Below are 12,647 nucleotides of genomic sequence, written 5' to 3' on the forward strand. Positions count from 1 at the left end.
GACTTTTCTTTCCCGCTTTTTTCTTTCCACCGCTTTCCCGGGGTGTGTAGGCGGAGGTGTGTGTGTTGTGTTCAGTAGTCCTTGCCGGTCAATTCAACACACACAAAAAGTAAGAGATGTTATAGTCGATACAGACCATGTGATACCCGGTAGGTGAAATTTCCGGTATTAAATATGGGGAAATGTTCAAAGTAAACATTGTTATTATATTATTTAAAATTTAACATTTTAAATTTACATTTTTATGAATAGTCTTTGGCTTTTTTGTCTTTCGTATACCAAGAAGAAAACCTAAAATATCTGTGTATTTTAGGTATTTTTAATCGATTTTTTACGAACTATTTTTTTGAGTAAATCAAAGTTTTTCATATATCATAACTAAGCATAATATATATATATATATATGTATATATACATATATATAATTTTAATTCGGAATCCTTTTCTGTGCTAGTTTTTGAAGGGTAAACAAATCTGCATATTGGGATTTATATTTTTAAAAATTTTTATTTTTGTTCGAATTTTTGCAAATTTTAACGATGTAACACCTTTCCTTTTATTTAAAAAAAATTTAACAATTCTGTTTTGCTACATTAGATGGCCAGAAAGATTCGCCTGTTGATGCTGATCAAGAATATATATAATTTATAGGCTCGAAAACGACTCCTTCGCAATTTAAGAAGCTTCTGACTTAAATTGTAATATAATTCTTTGAGCCGATTTATATATATATATATATATATATATATAATATAGTTTTAGTTAAAAGTTTGCAACGCAGTAATGCCCTTATTGAGTAAGCATATTCTTATCTTATCTTATCTAAAAATAGAATCAGCATAAGCAGCTCCCTCCCCCTTTCGCTCTTACTCTCTCTATCTAACTCCCACTGTGCATCTCTAGAGCTAACTGTTTCTCTGTATGTCGCTCTGCCCTACTCTTATTCTCTCGCTCTCTTTCTCTGTTCTCTTGCCTCGGGAAGTATAAATAGAGGCACTTCGATCGCAGCGAGCTCAGTCTGTCCTAGGGGTACCTAGTGTTTACATCGTGATAGTGATTGTGATAGTGATCTGCCTTCGGCCTCAAAAATGTCACGTGGCCAATTTAATATGCAAATGGATAACAAGCAAGTGATATTCGATTCTATGATTACCCTAATTAAAGAAGGAAGGAAGTAAACAATGACGTGTCCTCCACTGGGGTAAGTCTTAATCATGACAATTATAGCTTATACAGATTATATTATTATATCATATAGATATTATATTATTTTATCATATACATATTATATTATTATATCATATACACATATACATATATGCTATAGGAGCTATCAACCCTTGATCTAGATACAGCTCTGCTAGCTTATCATTTTTTTTTTACCAATTAATTCCCTTATTGCCATAATACCCATTGATTAATTATAATTTAAAGTGATACAGCAATTTAAATTGACGATATCCACAAACCTATTCTGAAGTTACATTAGTTATAAGTTACGCTTATTAATAAATTGTTATCGAATATTGAATTCTTACAATTTTGATAGTTTTACAATTGACTCTTGCAGGGTATTATAATTTCAGTCAGTAGTTTGCAATGCAGTGAAGGAGTCATCTCCGACCATACAAAGTATATATATTCTTGATCTGTCCGTCCGCCTATTCGTCTGTCTGTCCGTTCGTCCATCTGTCCGTCTGTTTGTCCGTTATTTATTTATGTTATTTTGTCAATGTTCATAACATTTCTCACTTGTTCGTAAGGCAGCTATACGATATAGTTGTCTAAGCCGATTCTTTCCGTCTGTGCTAAAATAAAAAAAATGTATTTGGATGTATTTTTCACTTACAAAAAATCGCAATCTGCTCTCTTAAACTTACAATTTAACTAAGATTTTTATATTTTTAAATTATTTTGAACAATAATTTATTATTATTATTATTTTTATATAATCTATAAGGTCGAAAATCCCTTCTTCTCCTGTACATATACATATGTTTGGCTTTAATTCATAATACCCTTTTTACCCCTTTGGGCACAATGATATAAAAAATGCAGCTCTTTTTTTTGCGAAAGGATTAAATTAAATTCCATTTGGTTTGATGCTGAAAACTTAACGAACGCAGGTAAAAATTAAATCAGCGAAAAATCAACATAATTAAAAGAGTTTCGTACGCATTCGCCGTGCTTTTATTTGCCCATTTCACACATTCGCTCGCTTTTCCATTTGCCCGCTTTTCCATTTTACCCATTTTCCGTTTTTCCCCATTTTCTAGAAAACGATCCAATGCATAGCCAAATTAAAAAAAATAAAAGAGTCCTGTGTGCGTTGAAAAGGCATTGTGTTGTTTTTTTTTTTGGGATTTCCGCCTTTGGAAAATCCATTCAAAGACAACCAACGGTTGCAAATTTTTTTCGGCTTCAAAAGCCAACGGAAAGCTCATTTAGACGCATAATAAGCGGCCAAAAAGGTGATGTTAAAATAAAGCATTACAGCTGCATAATTCATGCATTCGTATTAAATGCGTTATTTCCCCCATTTCATGTTTATTCAATTATGCCATTATTAATTGGAGCATTAAAAAAAAGTGAGGGAACCAATTTAATTGCGGCCCCTAATAAAAATGCTAATAAATTAATATAAAATTATTTGTTTGTCTTTCCGTTTTAATTATGCACAGACAGCGGATATGCAAATGGCGAACAAAATCTGGCAGTCTCTGTATATAATATATATATTGTTTTATCCACTTATATAAAAGGGTTCAAACCCCTCAAACTTTTAAGTAAAAATTTAAGTATCTATTAGATACTTTACATAAAATTTAAGTGCATTACTTATAAGAGGAAAAATGATTAAATATATATCTTAAGTTATATCAAAAATGGAATTGAACTTCGGCAAGTCATTATAATTTGTATACCCAATTCCTTTACCACCAAAAGTATTAATTAATACTTATAAATTATCATCATTTATCCCTTTTGGTCGCCATGAAAATTGATTTTTCAGCGCAAAAACTGTTGCCGCTGTTGTTCAAACATATTTTGGCAACTAATCAAATCGGATTCGAACTCCGACCGCCCATTGAAACTTTGATGATTAATTCGACAGGCCCTTTTGGCCTTGTTACCAATTTATAGCTGATTACAATTCATCAAGACCGATGGAACGATGGCCCAATGGCCCAACGGTGGCCTTCCCGATGAAAGAAAAATGGGAAATGGGATGCAGGGCAAAAGGGGGAGGGGGGCCTAACTTGGTTGGAGGCCTAAACAAACGAACTGGCCAGGCCGCAAACTCGGCTCAACAAAGGGCTAAATGCCTTCAACACCAATTTGTTTACATGGCATCTCTCCGGCCGCCTGGTCTCCCTTTTCGTCCTGATGGCGTTATTTATTGTTATCAGACACTCGAGCACATAAAACATTTTATCACTTGGCCTGGCTGCCCCAAACAAAACAGATCGAAAAAGGTGGCCAAGGGAGGGGCTTGGAAAAAAAGAATATGTCAGGGGTTAAGGCCAGGCTAAAGGCTTGCAGAATGGGTGGTCACAGCAGGGGGACGCTCCAGTATCCGTGTATCCAAAAGGATTCAAGGGTTTTCGGGGGCAAGGTAGGGTACAACAGGGCCGAGACACTGAAACTTCATCACTCAATGACGGCGAGTGTTGAATGCCGGCACCGGAAACGGAAATAACGCGTCGTTGCTTGGCCACGCCCCTTCGAGCCCTCTTCTTCCGCGCGGCACCATCATCTTCTTGTTCTGTGACTTTAGCCACATTCTTCACCTCATCCGGTCGCTCTCTATCCATCTTTAAGTAATTTGTGCCCTGTCCCTTTGTGTTTTTTCCTACACTTTGAGAAAAAAGTTTGATTAAATTGAATAGGTTTAAGATAACTTCAGAAATATATATGATTTATGGGGACGGAAATGATTCCTTCGCTGATTTCCATGCTTCTGATTAAAATAATAATACCCTGGAATGTCAGAAAAATATTGAAATATTTTATATTATATATTGGAACTCATTTGCAAACTACGGAATAATTTAGCTTTATATCCAAACATTTATTAAGATTATATAAAGGTTTATAGATACATCGATGGATGAATAGATAAATATATAGGAAGATATAAAGTATGATAAATAGATAGTTCGATAAAAAGAAAGATAAATAGAAATATAGAAAAATAGATATTTAGATCGACAGATATTTTGATTGAAATATAGATAGTTAAATATAAATATAATATAAATATAAATAAAAAGTTAAATATACAGACAGATATTTATATAATTAAAAAGATAAATAGAAATATAAACAGACGCACATGTATTATTGAAAATTAAAAACAGGAAAAATATTTCATAATTAAAGTAAAAGTAGAAAATAGTAATATAAATTCCATTACAATTTTCTAAGACTCTCACATTTCTCTCAGTGCATGGCCAGTTAGCCGGAAACGGAAAATTGTGCGCTGGCGAAAGCAGACAAAAACGGACTCGCAGACGGAAAGGAAACGAAAAGAGAGCGATAAACGTAAAAGCTATGGAAAAATCACATTTATGTCTAATAGTTTTTTTCTTCTTCTGTGTGTGTGTGTCTTTGTGTACCGGACTCACTTAGCCATGATTAATTAAGCCTGCAGCGCACGCCTAATGGCCATGGATCCAGGAGTAGTTCCATTTCCATTTCCATTGCCATTACCATCATTCTCGTCCTCATCCCCTATCTGCATTCGTATCTTTATGCCATTTCCTTTATCCCCGGATCCGGAAATCCAGCTTAATATTTTTTTTTGGTTTCTTTCTTTTTTTTTGTTTTTACTTTGCCATCATGTCCGGGCCATTGACCTTGGCGGCGTTGGCAGTCGGACTAATTGGTAATGGGGCTAAAGATGGCCAAAAGGGAAATGGTTCAGGCCAGAAAATGGGGATTATGATGAGCGGAAAATGAAAAACTGAAATGCAGAATGCCTCTCTCTAGGGAGAGCGGCGGGTCAAGGTCGATTTCAACATTGAGCTATTTGGGGTTAATGAAAAGGGGACTTTGTGGGGGAGAACTCATCATCTTTTTTTTGGGGTCAAAGATGATTGATTGCAAAAGGCATTCTAATTGATGGCATTTTTGATTATTAATGGCCGTCAAGTACACTAATTGAAACTAATTGAACATGGTTTTATTGCTATTAAAATGTATTAATACAAAAGTATTAATGATGTCAAAGGGGTTAAGAGGTTAATCTTGATAATATAAAACCAGGCTGCCTAGAAGGACTTTTTGATGTATAAAGAGTCTGGGCAATCCTGTAATTTCGAAAAGATTTTCTAATAGAGATTTTGCTATATTCTTTTTTAAAAAGAAACAGCAATGTCTTTACACAAGTGTCTGGCGTTCCATCATAAACTTTAAAAATCCCCCAAGACCTGAACTGTTTTTCCTATGTTTTTCCACTAAAATTGCCAAATAGCAAGCTCAGAAAATTCTACATCTTTAGAGAATTTCCCGTACCCAAATCAAATTATACCAAAAACCCGGTCTCTACATACATGTACATATGTACGTAGTATATAGAGCCATTAGCAGCACACCTTTGAGGGGTGAATTTCGAGAGGTTGATTGTGCAACAAGCTGGGGCAGGACCAGGTAAAGGAGCTGAAATTGGAGCTGCAGCTGAAACAGGACCAGTTGCAGTTGGGATTCACCTGGCCTGGCGGTTAATTGCTGCTTACCTGCTTCAGGCCGAAGCTGCGCAAATAACTCAATTAGAGCTGCCATGCATTTTCCTCCATTTTCAGTATATATATTTTCCTCAGCCTTCACGATTTTTCTCTTACTCCTCCCCTCTACCCAACGAGGTATTTTCCGCCCGGCACTAACTTCGTTTCTTGGACCAAAAACTTTTTGGACGCGTTGATGAAGAAGTGCACAAAGGTGCGAAGACCAGCGGCAGGACATGGACCAAGGACCAAGGACCAGGGACCAGGGACCACCTGTACCGGGAGCAAACAACAAACAAAAAGCAAACTCAATGCCAGGGAGAAAAACCTCGGGGGAAAATTGGTCCGTCCAGGCCCACTTCAACTGCAGTTGCAAATAAATAAAAGCGCAAAAGTGTGCGAAAAGGCGAAAGAAAATTAAGCCAAAAAAATAGCGTGAAAATGTAAAAAACAAAGTTAATTGTTTGGCGGGCGGCATCCCGCATTTTACCATTTTCCCCCACCATTTTCACGGCACGAACATAGACACAAGTGCATAAATAATGAAATCTGTCTGCAGCTCTCTGCAGGGATCTCGAATTAGTCGCAAGTGGCAAACTAAATGGCAATCATTAAGCGGCAAACAAACTGAAAACTGAAAACTGAAAACTGGCAACTGAAAACTTACGAAGGAGTACAAATAGGCTAGGTTTTCCTTTTGGAAAACTGCTGGCAAAGTTTCGTCTCGTTTTCACGGAAATTGCAGGACGCTTTAGTCGCAGTCATTAAAAAGATTCTAAAAGTTCCAACGATTGCCTGGGATATGTACGAGTTATTTCTTGTATTAAATTTTTTTATAGAAGAGCATGGTTTTTATTTGAAATTTAAATAAGAACTTCAGTTGATAGAAAAGCTCTCATACCAATGTGCATTAAAGACAAAGGAATTTTCCACCTATTTGGTTACGCCGGTGCTCCCTTCGTTGATGGCTTACCTGCGATGTAGATTAGCATATGTCTTCATTGCTATCTTCCATCTCCATCTGGATCTCCATCAGGAGCTCCATCTGCATCCCAATCTCCATCTCCATCCGTCAGCGGCTTCTATCAGCCATCCATTTACACCCAGTCCCAAGTGCCACGCCCCCTTCGTGTCGCCTTGTTTGGCATTTAAAGGTAAGCAGCTAAGTGGCAAGTCACCTGCCTTTTCTCCTCTTCTTTTCTTTGTTACACACTTCAAAATACTATGAAGGAGTTTTTGTTTCATTGTAAAGATTATACATTAATTTGTATGGGGAAATTTTCAAGGGAAAAAATTATTATTAAATTACATTATATATTATATTAAAATATAAATATAATAAAATTTTGAAGCTATTTATAATAAGATCGATATGCCTGAAGTTTAAGTAAGGGTAAAATCGAATTAAGCCAAATTAATCTATTCCTTTGGGAGGTTGTGTATATTTTAATTAGTGAAAATGATGTATATATTTGTTCAGTGTTAGAATTAACCTTAAAAGGCACCTGAAGGGTCTATAGAAAACTGATCTATTATGTAAAAGCAGTCTAAGAAACGATATAAATTAATAGGAGACATACCAAACTTTAATATATTTTATTAACTACAATTATAACGAACAAGAAAGGAAAACCGAAGTTTGTATACCCTTGCATTTAGCCATAGAATCACAGGTTCAAATATTCAATCCAACTAAATTGCATTAATCTTAATTTGAAGAGCTTTTTTGTGTTGACTTGTATTAGGATACCAGGCATATTGGGGTTTAATATTTCAATTATTTAAATAGTTATAAATTTTTGACAATTTTAATAATATTACCTCATATAAAATTTAGAAAATTTGGTTTAATTTTTTGTAGAATTTTATTTTCATTGTTTTATACTTTATTAATTAAACGTTGGGTAATCATTGGCTTTCAGGTCTTCGTATACCCTTGAGAAAACTATAAATATTTTTATATATAATATAAGTATGTAAATATTAAATCCATATTTTTATATGCATACATACATTCTGCATACAAAGTTTTTAAATCAAATAAATTAAATTTTAGTTCTCAAATTTTTATAATTTTAACGATGTAACCCTATTTACATTTTTTTTAAATTTCAAAAAATTATTTTTCTATCCAACATAGCTAGATTGATTCGGTTTTCGATGCTGACCAATAATATATATGGTTTATAGGGTTGGAAATGACTCGTTCTCTCTAAAGTTATAATACAAATATATTGCTCTCCTTGATTTTATATATATTATAAACTCCTCAAACCAATTACCATTTCTCTCAGTGCATACCCCGCAGCGGCTTGTCAATGACTTTGATGTACGAACACACAGCGAGCAGAAGCTCCCGCTAAGAGGGCGTCTCAAGGGGGTGGCGGGTGGTGGAAAGCGGAAAATGTGGTAACTTAAGAGAGAGAGGAGACCCCAAGTGGGGTTCAGGGGGCAAGGAAAAGCTGACTGCCTGGCTGGCTTACTTACAAAGCGACGTCGTCAGCGTTGTCAAGTTGCATTTGGCTCAATTGAAATCGAAGTTGCATCTTCTGGCATCTCTTTTGTCTACGCGAGCATTCTATGACTTCTACTTATTCGCAAACCCTACCTCCCCCTACCACCCCCCGCGGAAAAGGAGGTGTGGGAGGAGTGGGTGGTGGCATCAACATATTAAGGTGAAAAAGGTGGGGGGCGTGGCCCGCGCGTGCAAAATACAAATGTGTGTGCACACATTTTGACGGAGACATCGCTCGGATTTCTGGCATCAATGCGCAGCATATGGGAAGAAAATGCCAGTCAACGATGAGGGGGAAAACCAGCAAGGAATAGGAAAAACCGGAAGTGGGTGGAGTCGGGGGTACGAAGCATCCTTTTTATTTCAAAGTCGCAGCGCGTAAAACGAAATTGACAAAATCGCATGAAAGTGGCCCGGGTGTTGCATGGTGGTGGCGGGGCACTTCCCAAGGATGTTGCGACGACAGTCACTTAAATTTAACTGTAACTGTTCCTTATGATAAGTAAGCAAGTCTTATGTCAAAGCAACATACAAAAAAATATCAAATATTTTCAGGCGTTGAAAATGGCAGGGATTTATCTTAAGGACGAACGGGAGGGGAGAAGGAGCTTTGAGCAGAGATTTAACAGAAGGCGTAACCGGGACTAGAATATTTGAAAATGGCTCCCCAGAGTTGACTTATTGATTGCTATACTCTTACAGTCACAGCAGAGATAAATCGATAAAATAAAGGCGTCTTGGGGGTATGTTATATTCCATATCAATTTTCTTTTTGGCATTATAATTTTTAGCGATACTTTTATGATATTTATAGTGAGTCAAGGGATCGAAAGGAAGTGTTTTATATGATATATTGATAGAAATATTAAGCTTTATGGAACAAATACAGTATACTTTTGATTAAAAAATTTAAAACACAGAGGAAAAATATCAGGGTTTATATTAAAATATTGAAATGATCGAAAAATATCAGAGCAAAAGTTGTACATTTCTTTTTCTGGTTATATATAATTGATAAATAATTCTAAATATAGTTTTATCTCAACATTTAAATATGGAATTATATATAAATTTTAATACATTATCAAGAAATCAATCATTTCTATAATTATCCTTATTTAAACAGTCATCTAAATTTAATAACACCTTCGATACAAGTTTTTTACTTGGTTTTGAAGATAGAAGCTGTTGTTCAAAATGATTTTATTCAAATATACTTTGCTACAAATCAGTATCCTTATGTCCAGACAACTCCACAAATACAATTAAAAATTAAATTTCAGTAAATTCACGCTTCAATTAATACACCTTTTGCCCTTCAATTAGGCTTACGTTTTACGCCCAGAAATGTAAAACCTTTCAAGGGGAAATGGGTTTCGACGCCATTTTGAAACGGAAGGCATATTGGTGAGACGATATCGTTTCCGGTTGCCATTGTTGTTGTTTGTGGCCGCAAAGTGTTTTTTATGAACTTAATTTGCGGCTCTAGCTTAAACGGTTCGCATTTCAACGGAAAGCAGCCAGGATCCGGTAAAGTGGGCGGCAAATGCGTGAGTAAGTACCGAATTTACTGGCGATGAGAAAGAGTGGAATACGACCAAGTTTCTGGCTGAAAACTTTTACCTTTCTCTCCACCTTTTCCCCCGCGGTTTTTCTCTCCATTTTCCCCGCTGTTTCTCACCTGTTATTTGTTGTTTGTTTTATCTACGTACCTCAGCGTCAGTGGAAAAGCTTTAAAAAATTAACTTGAGACGCTCCTCGAGGAGGACTCTCTATCCCTGGGACTGCGCACTTAATGAGCGTTTAATTGGCTTCATTGTTTACATTATGGACGTGTCCTTAGCTGGCGCAGAGTGGAGAGTTTGGCTTGATTGAATTTCTTGAGAAAACTCTTTAATTACATCCCATTGTTGCTGCAACAAAGGCAGCCAAGCGAACGATCAAATACAGCACGAAAGCAGAGAAGAAAACAAATGTTTAAAGTTTAGTTGAATATTGAAGTAAACTTGCTTGCTTTTATTTAACTTAAAGAATGAGTATTTATATATTATTCTTAGAAACAACTAAAAAATGTAGCCTTATTTGCCGCGTCTAGTGTGTAGTGAAGTATAAAGTGAAATTTACTGCTCGGTGCGTTTTAAAAAGCGCGTGGGCGATTTTCATTTGGCAAATTGCACAGGCAGACATAAAAAATTTAGAAGGATCCGAATCCGGATCCGGGTCTGGGGTCCGGGGTCCGCTACAAAGACAAGAAAAGCACGCTCGGGGTTTGACCCCTTCTCCTCTTACGCAGAAAAAGAAAAAAACAAAAATATTCCTCCTCCGCATCCCTTTTTTTTCGAGGGGGAAGCCTGATTTTATTTACAAATGCTGCAGCATTTTATGCGGCCATTAAAATATTTTATTGCTCTTGGCGTAAATTTTAAGCAACAATAAAACGTGTATATCCCAGAGCCCAGGCAACACCAGCCACAGAGACGTGAGCCAGCCACAAAATAACATCTCCAAAATAACAAAGTATTTAAAGAAAGCTATATATCGCTGAGAATGTATTTACCCTACATATATATTTCATATATTTCCTAAAAGAATTCTTTACTCTAGGAAGACTTTTCCATTATATACTAGCTTTGAGAATATCTACTTAAATTATTTTATATTTAAAGCATACATTTTATAGCATGATTACTAATAAAAAAAATTCGAAATGGATTTGTTTAAAAGGTGTTTACTATATACTTATTTTATTGTATGTTTTAAGCTACATATTTTTATCATTTAAAAAATGGAAAATATTTGTGTTAATATTTGTATCTAATTTTTAATTGATAACCCGTATTTATATATATTTTTATTCATCCATAATTGATATTATATAGTATGCTGAGCTCATTTTATATATTCCGCTAATACCCCGGGCTAAGGACCCTATTTTTTGTTGTTGTTCTTTCGACATGCCGACACGACCACGCCCCGGTCGAGTTTCGCCCTTATTTTTATGACAGGCCAGGCATTTTCCCCCTCCGAAAATTTCCCTTAGCGATTCGGTGAAAATTGAATTTGCATTTGCGCATAAAATGCTGTTCCATCGCCTCCTTTATAGAAATGGGAAATGGGGAATCTTCTCGACACGCCCGCTAGTTCAATTTGGATTCCTTTTTTTCGATTAGATGTTCATTTGTTAATAACAAGTACTAAAATTAGGGAATTCAAACAATTCAGATATAGGATTTTATTTTAATAAATTAGTAAATTGAGGCAATTAAATTTTGTTTAAAATAACTACAAGAAAAGAGTAATCGAAGAAGGAACTATTATTTAATTGATTTCTATTTCTTAGAGTTTGCTTTATAGTTTGAATAAAGGTTGAGAATATTTAAAGCTGTTTATAACTATTTATGGTATATTTGTATTTACATCTTTAAACATTAAATTTTATAAAATTCAGATTTATAGACCAAATTAGCTAATTGAATTGGTTTAAAATAGCTACAAGAAAAGAGTAATAGAAGAAGGAACTATTATTTAATTCATTTCTATTTCTCAGAATTTGCTTTAAGATTTTAGTTAAGATTGGGAATATTGGTAGCTCTTTAAAATTAGTTCTGATATTTATTATGTAATGTTTTAAACATTATAATTCTGTTAATTTAGATATAGGTTTTAATTTAATCAATAAACGAAAATTGCCAATTAAATTTGTTTAAAATACTCGAAGAAGGAAGAATGAAATGTTCTTTAAATAGTTTATATTTCTTAGAGTTTTCTTTATGATTTTTATTTAGAGTGGGAATATTGATAGCTCTTTAAAACGATGTATTAAATATTTTTATATACATTTTTAAAATTATAATAAAAGGATTTCCTAAGTTTTTTCCAAGGGAAGTAGGTACTTAGTACTTCTCTTTTTTCAACTATGTAAATAATAATTTATCAAACTCATCTTCCTACTTTTAGTTTACTAACATAGTGAACTGAATATTAAGCTTAAAATCTGCTTTAAATGTTATCTGTTTGAGCTATAGTTTCAAATAATAATTAATTGGGACTAAAATAAGAACGCTGCGTGTTTGCTGTACCAAAGGGAGTCTAATCCTTCGATACTCTCTCTTAAAAATGATATAAATATATAGATATATATATATTATATTTATATAAAATTTTCATTTCTAAAGTGCACAGTCCCTTGGTAAATTTTTCGCCCGTGCAGCTATTTATGGCAGCTGCTGTTCCCCTCCTTTTGCCACGCATACAAATGGCAGCCAATTGATTTACATGTGCCGGCAGTCATTTGTTTTTCCACCCCTCCATCCTCACTAACACGCCGGGAAAAGCTCCGCCCTCGAAGCCAAGACTTAAATTTTACTATTGGAAAAAGAAAATCGTCGTGAAAAACCGGGTCTGCG

Source organism: Drosophila serrata, unplaced genomic scaffold (assembly GCF_035046125.1).
Source record: "Drosophila serrata isolate PLE 108 unplaced genomic scaffold, ASM3504612v1 contig_362, whole genome shotgun sequence".
NCBI lineage: Eukaryota > Metazoa > Arthropoda > Insecta > Diptera > Drosophilidae > Drosophila > Drosophila serrata.